The following is a 7,223-nucleotide window of genomic DNA, read 5'->3' on the forward strand; positions in this document are numbered from 1 at the left end:
TTCTTCTTCTAGTTTTCATATGTTAGTAGAAATTAAAATTCCAAAAATTTAATGGATATTGGAATTCAGGAACATCTTCACATACACTAATATTGGAGTCGCTTGAGTGGAATTGTTTTATTACATTTGTTACTTTCACAAATAAATCAAGATGATTGTGTATTTTGTTCTTTTCACTGCTTTTGGCTCTTATCTTGATAATACGTTTTTCCTAGTAAGGTAGAGATAAGCCATTTGATTGAGCAAGTAACCTATGACTTTCATAAAATGCAGATGCATAGATGTCTTCTGTCATTTCCTAAAAGTTTCTTCCAGAAAAGTTTCTCAATTACTTAGAAGTTTTTCCCCTTCCCCTCTACAAATTATACCGACATCAAATACAGTGAAAGCAGGGGTTATACTGTGGGGGAGGGACATACAAAACAACAAAGAAATAATCTTATAAATGTTTTAGAAACAATTGCATGAAAGAAAAAAAAACATTTGAATACATATCTTAGGGTTCATTTCCTTAACATCACCTTATATGAACTTTCTGCTTGACTCAGACATATACTAAATATTGCAAATAAGGGAAACCATGGGAAAGAAATAGGGATACAGGTGGACCCATTGCAACAATGAGATATACAAGTCCTTATGTCAAAAAATGAACTTTACAACTTTGGTGGGGTTGTAGGGAGGAGGATTGGGTGGGGCGGCGGGGGAGGATGGGAAGGAATGGGAAGGGGAAACAAAGGAGGAGGCTACAATGCTTGATAAGAAATATACTCATTAAATTGTCCATGTAATTGTAACCCCTCTGTACAGTATTTTCACAATAAAAAAATAAAAATAAAAATAAATTACTTAGAAGTGATGCATAATTCCTAGGTATAGGTATTCCAGTTATCACATATACTTTTGGATTAAGTTATCTCTGTATAAATTCAAACGGACAAAATACCTTCAAAATAAACAGAAATCACATCTTTGTTTTTTGGTTTTTTTTGGGGGGGGGGTCTGGTCGTGGTGCCTGAACTCTGGGCCTGGGCACTTGAGCTCTTCAGCTCCAGGGTAGCGCTCTACCACTTGAGCCACAGCCCCACTTCCGGCTTTTTTTGTTTTGCTTATGTGGTGGTGAGGAATCGAACCCAGGGCCTTGAGCATGCAAGGCAAGGGCTGTACCACTGAGCCACGTTCCCAGCCCCATATCTTTGTTTTAAATGCAGTAGTTTAGAAAGAGTTTTTAGCCAACACCAAAAACATCTTTTTAGCTATTCTGCATTTTGTGTGAAGAAGTTTTAACAATAGTCTTTTTTTTCCTGACATGTAATTCACTTACAATATATTATCACCTTTTATTGTATACATTTTAGTGATTTGGAAGTAAATTGTACCTTCATAGGTTTTCAAAGCCTCATTTTCACAAACTTGCATTTCTTCAAATAGAAATGCTGTAAATTTGAGAGCAGACATTAAAATAGATATAAAATTCAGTTACCGGAATTTGCCCAGCATACATCCTCTATACTTGGGGGATCATTTCCAGGGTCTCACACATACTATACAAGTTCACTGTTAATTAACTACATTCTCTGTCCAAAAATGTTTTTTACTTCTGTTTAATACATTCATAGAAGTGTAATGCGTGGATCCTATACAATTCTTTTTCACCTTTTGAAGTCTTGAAAACTTGTTTGCTAAAATGATTGCAGTATTATACAAATCGATCACAATGAGAAATATATCAATTTCTCCACAAATGCATTACTATATTTTGTCTCCTCTTTTTATATTATGGTCATACTAGTAAGTTTTCTTTTTATTATTTCTTAGACACTAAAAAGGAGCTTAATTCATATGCTCCTCCTATTGGCTATTGATTTACATATGTTATTTAAAGAAATATCCTATTCCAGAAAAATTTATATAGATTAGAAGATATAAAAATACTTAAGTTTCAGAATCATTGTAGCATTAACATTGTAGCATTAACAAATACGTGCCCTCCGTTGGATATGTTTTCATTTCTGTTATAGTGTCCCTTGAATTATGAAATGTTATCACTTGATATAATCCAGTTCTTGCTTTTCTTTAGCCAGTAATATTTTCCATGTCAAATTTTTAGAAACCTTTACTGATCAATGTCATGAATTTTTACATTTAGGTTTTATAGGTTTTTACGTCTCACATTTAGTTTGATAGTCATTCTTTATAAGGTTTGAGGTAGGCCAGGTGCCGGTGGCTCACGCCTGTAATCCCAACTACTCAGGAAGCTGAGATCTGAGGATCGTGGTTTAAAGCCAGCCCGGGCAGGAAAGTCCATGAGACACTTATCTCCAATAAACCACTACAAAACTGGAAGTTTTGATGTTGCTCAAGCGGTAGAGTGCTCACCTTGAGCTGAAGAGCACATGGATAGCGCAAAAGCCCAGAGTTCAAACCCCGTGACTGACATACAAACAAAAAAACAAATGATTGAGGTTGTAGTCTAAGATCGTTCTTTAAATCTAGAGAGGCAATAGTGCCAATACAACCATTTAAGATTCTGTTTTTATTTCATAAAATCATAACATCCTTTTCAAAATCTGTGGACCATAAAACTAAGAATTTATTTTTGACAAATCTGTTACCTTATTCTATGTGTCTGTTCTTATAGTTGAACTATGTTGTCTTCACTACTAAACATGGTAATACCATTCAATCTAGTATGAAGGCTCAAGCTACACCATTTTACAAGATTGCTCTGACTGACCTGTATTCCTTGAATTTACATAAGAGATTATTGAGCAGGTGGACCAATATTCTAGACATATCTAAATATTTCATAGTCACTCATATTTCACACTTTGTGAAAATACACACCCCTGATATTATATATAGAAAATGTCTTTAGAGACTACTCAATGCAACTAAAATTAATTAAGGAATGAGATAAGATTTAGATAACAGTACAGCATAATAAAGCTGAATGATAACGACTTGAGCGATACTGCAGAAGAGAGCGAGAGGGGGACCACATAGGAGCTGTATGTCATTGGTATTGCTTCAAAAACACAGAAAGACTTCAGAGAAGACAAGGAGAAAAATAAAGTGTCCTGAATCTAGTTTCTTTTTAATCCACCTGATAATTTGGACTGAAAGTCAGATAACATGGGAAAAATAAAATAGAAAATAAAGCATTGTATAAAGCTGTTACAATGTAAAGAAATTGTAATAGTAATATAATTCATTTTCAAAGAAATAAGAGAAAGAATAACAATAACAATTGCTAATGTGGATAGAAGATGGATCACATTTTATCATATACAATTTTGAAAAAACATACTAGGAATGAAAATTTAAAAGTCATAATTTATAATACAATTTGTATTATAACTTGATAGAATAGCTCAGTGGTAAAACATTGGCCTAACATATGTGAAGCAATTGTGTGATCTCCCAAGCATTGCAAAGTACACACAAAGCACACACACACAAAATTCACATAAACACACAAGCACACCACATACATACATTTGGAATATTGTTATTATATTAAATAAAGGAAATTATCACAAATAGTAAAAGTATTTTAATATATGAAATCATATTATTGCTCATACTATTTAAAAGTTTAGTAGAAATAAAATAGTCACAAGATACTTGGATTCTTATAGATTGAGTAAATTGAAAATTAAGAAATAAAAGACATGAGAACTTTACAAACAAGTTTTACATAATAAACATTTTGAAATATTTGTCCTTTTAGTTTGACAAAAGATTGATGTTACTGGTGTTTTAACTCAAGATTTAGAAGATGATAACCAAGTGCTCTATATCTTGCTAGGGATAGCTATATCTCTAATCATTTCACTCTGGAAATTTTATGATAAGGTCTCATAATTCCTCAATCTCTCCCGAATTACAAACCCTATTTACACTTCCCACCATAGTTAGAAATTTGAAAACACAAATTGCTATGCCCAGCTCAAACATTTTTTTTTAATTCAAGTACAAATATTTCCAAAAAGTGACCAGGTAATAAGGCCTTTTTAATAAAGTATGTGCTTCTTGAAAATACAGCATTTGTTACATGGACAAATATGTTTAGGACTATAACAAAATAAAATTATTTAAATTCACCAACCATATAAAATTTAAGAAAATAATTTTTTACATATTCACATGTTAACTATTTTGAAAGCAAAATATATGTCTGAATAATTTACATGTGTTATAATTATGCAAAACTAAATTAACTAATCTACAACTCTGAAAAAAGAATTACACTAAAGAAACAAAACAAAAGAAGTTCAAAATTTGAAATTTAGAAAATAAAGTGTATTCTTTAGTTGACTTAAGTAACGGTAAACCCTCTGTATATCAATTTTATAATAAAAAATGCATGAACAAAGAAAGAAAAGTATCCATTGGTCAATAACAACAGGGGAAACATCAGTAGTTTTTTTTTGTGTGTTCAAAAAAATCAATGGAAGAGATAACAATGTTCCTTCCATAATAAATGTAGTCATTACCTTACTTAAGTAACTGTATACCCTCTGTACATTACTTTTACCATAAAATTAAATTGAAATTAAAAATAAACTAAATAATATACCAATTAAGAATTTGTAGAGAGCTAGGAAGTTGGTTAACTGGTAGAGCGCTTGCCTTGCATGCTTGAGGCCCTGGGTTCGATTCCTCAGAATCACATAAACAGAAAAAAAAGCCAGAAGTGGCGCTGTGGCTCAAGTGGTTGAGTGCTAGCCTTGAGGTAGCCTTGAGGGACAGTGCCCAGGCTCAGAGTTCAGGTTCCAGGACCAGACACCCCCCCCAAAAAAAAAAAACAGAATTACTAGAAGCCATTGGTTAAAAACTTTTTAGAAAACTGCCCTAAGTACCCAAGTAATATAATTTGATAATAGTATTTAAATATTTCAACTTCAACAGAGAAGCTAAAAGATTAAAAACTGTTACAAACTAAAGTAATAAATCAGAATATATTACTATTAATAATAATCATAAGATGAATTTATAGTGGTAGTTAAGTATGTAAGAAATGAGGCAATTTGCCATTCATTTGCACTTAATAAGTGAGAAAGAATTTTCTAGGTCTTTTTAAATATATAATAAGTTTAATGAAGAAACGATTCTTTCACATCATATGATAATCAGATGAAGCTGATATTAGAACAAAGAGCAGATTGTAGTAAGTTTTGGATGTTAATGTATATACTTATTTTGGTTGTGAGAAATTGTGTTCAACTTGGGGTATTGTTTTTGTTAGACTGGTTAATTTTAGGATAGGGGTTCCCTTTCCACAAGAACAAGCACCTGATCTGTCTTTTTAGCCTTCTCATTACCAATGGCATAAGAGTTGCAAACCAACTTGTCTAGATTCCTACCTTGGCTGGCCTGGATTCTGCAGTCCTTCCAATCTTAATCTGTAAATAGTGCAGGATGGAGGAAATAATACAATGCAGCCAGCTATAGATTGAGAAGGAAGTCCACTAATCTTTTGGCCTGGGTTCTGTTCTCAAGCCTCCTCAATAGTTAGTTCAGATAGAAGCCACTACTGCCAAGCAGTAAGAGTATTTTTTAAAGCAACTAGACATATATATAACTTAGGCATGTGAACACCTCAGGACAAGAATGAATAAAAGAGCATTGAAGCATAGAGGACAGGCCCAATCTTAACTAGCTACTTAGAGGCTGAATAAGCTTAACTGGCTACTCAGGAGGCTGAGATATGAAGACCACTATTCAAAGCCACTCCAATCTTGAAAATAAATGCGATTATCTCAAAAAAACAAAAGTGGAACAATGGTTCAAGTGTTAAACCACTATCCTTGGTGACAGAAGCTTAGGGAGAGTGCCTAGGCACTATCAAGCCTCAGGAATGATGAATGAATAAATGAGCACTTGCACATGCCCCTGCGTGTATATGCGTACATGTGTACACACACACACTCTCTCTCTCTCTCACACACACACAAACACACACACACACAAATGAGTATTTCATTGCGAAGTTCTTTTTTTTTTACCTTGCTGTAATCTATTTCCCAGTATTAGTTTACAAATTAACAAAATCAGCTAAGAACCTATTTACATACAACTCATCTTGTTTCTCTAAAGTCAACTCTCTTTTTGGAAGCAGGCTTTTATTTGACCCAAATGTAAATTATTCAGAAGGTCGATTCATCTCCCTCAATTCTGTAGAATTAGATGATTGTTTAGCTTCCTCCAAGCAATATAATTTTGTGAAATCCTGCATCAAGCAACGTATTTCTTTCACTAGAAGGGAAGCCTCTGTCAAACAATTAATAATAGGTTTTTTTTTCTCCTTGCTAGCATCTGTAGTTTTATTATCTTCATACGTTTCATGGTCTGTCTGTGTATGACAAAGACTGCTGTGAAAATAAAAAGACCCTTCACAGCACTTATCATTTATATACCATTCATAGATATGAAGGTGTTTAAATATTACTGAAATTGCTTTGGAATGCAGCATGTTCACATTGACTATCGTGAAAAATAAGAATTGGTTTCTCAGAACTTTAGGTAAGAACTTGATTGAAAGAAACAAAAGGAAAAGTGAGGAACAACTCAACACATACATTCAAATGAAACAAAACAACCCAAGGAAACAAATTAATTCATTACTCAAGAACTTGCAGGAAATAAAAGACTTAAAAAAACATCAGCTATGACAAGCTTATGAAAATCCTGACTACATGGGAGTCTACTCTTGTGAGGATAGAGGTTAAAGCCCAGACTGGACAGAAAGATATATACACAATGCCATGCACCTGTTATTCTAAATTCCAGGAAGAATAACATAACGTGGACTGAGCCCAAGATCATACACAAGTATCTGAAAGATAATCAGGATAATTTAGGGCTGGAGACATGACAAAGTGATAAGAACACCCATTTAGGGGGCACAAGACACTCAATTCAAACTTTAATATTATGGGTATTAAAGTAAAAAGCTATGATTTTAAATAATTGGAATAATTGTGATATTTGAGTATTTGAATGGAAAAATGCATGAGAGAGAATGAACCCATGGTGCAATGCTTTCAACTTAAGTGAAAATGTTTTGGGGTACTTTAGACAAAACAGAGTTACCTTGCAAATGAGCATGGTTGTGCATTTGAGTGATGGAAATATTTTACTTACACAAGTGTAAATTGAATAGATTTTATTTGGGTAGATTGTTTTTCTTGAATTACGAGCCTGGATGATGTCCCTGA

This window comes from Dipodomys spectabilis, unplaced genomic scaffold, assembly GCF_019054845.1.
Source record: "Dipodomys spectabilis isolate Male_0828 unplaced genomic scaffold, ASM1905484v1 ptg000298l, whole genome shotgun sequence".
In the NCBI taxonomy this organism is placed as follows: Eukaryota; Metazoa; Chordata; class Mammalia; order Rodentia; family Heteromyidae; genus Dipodomys; species Dipodomys spectabilis.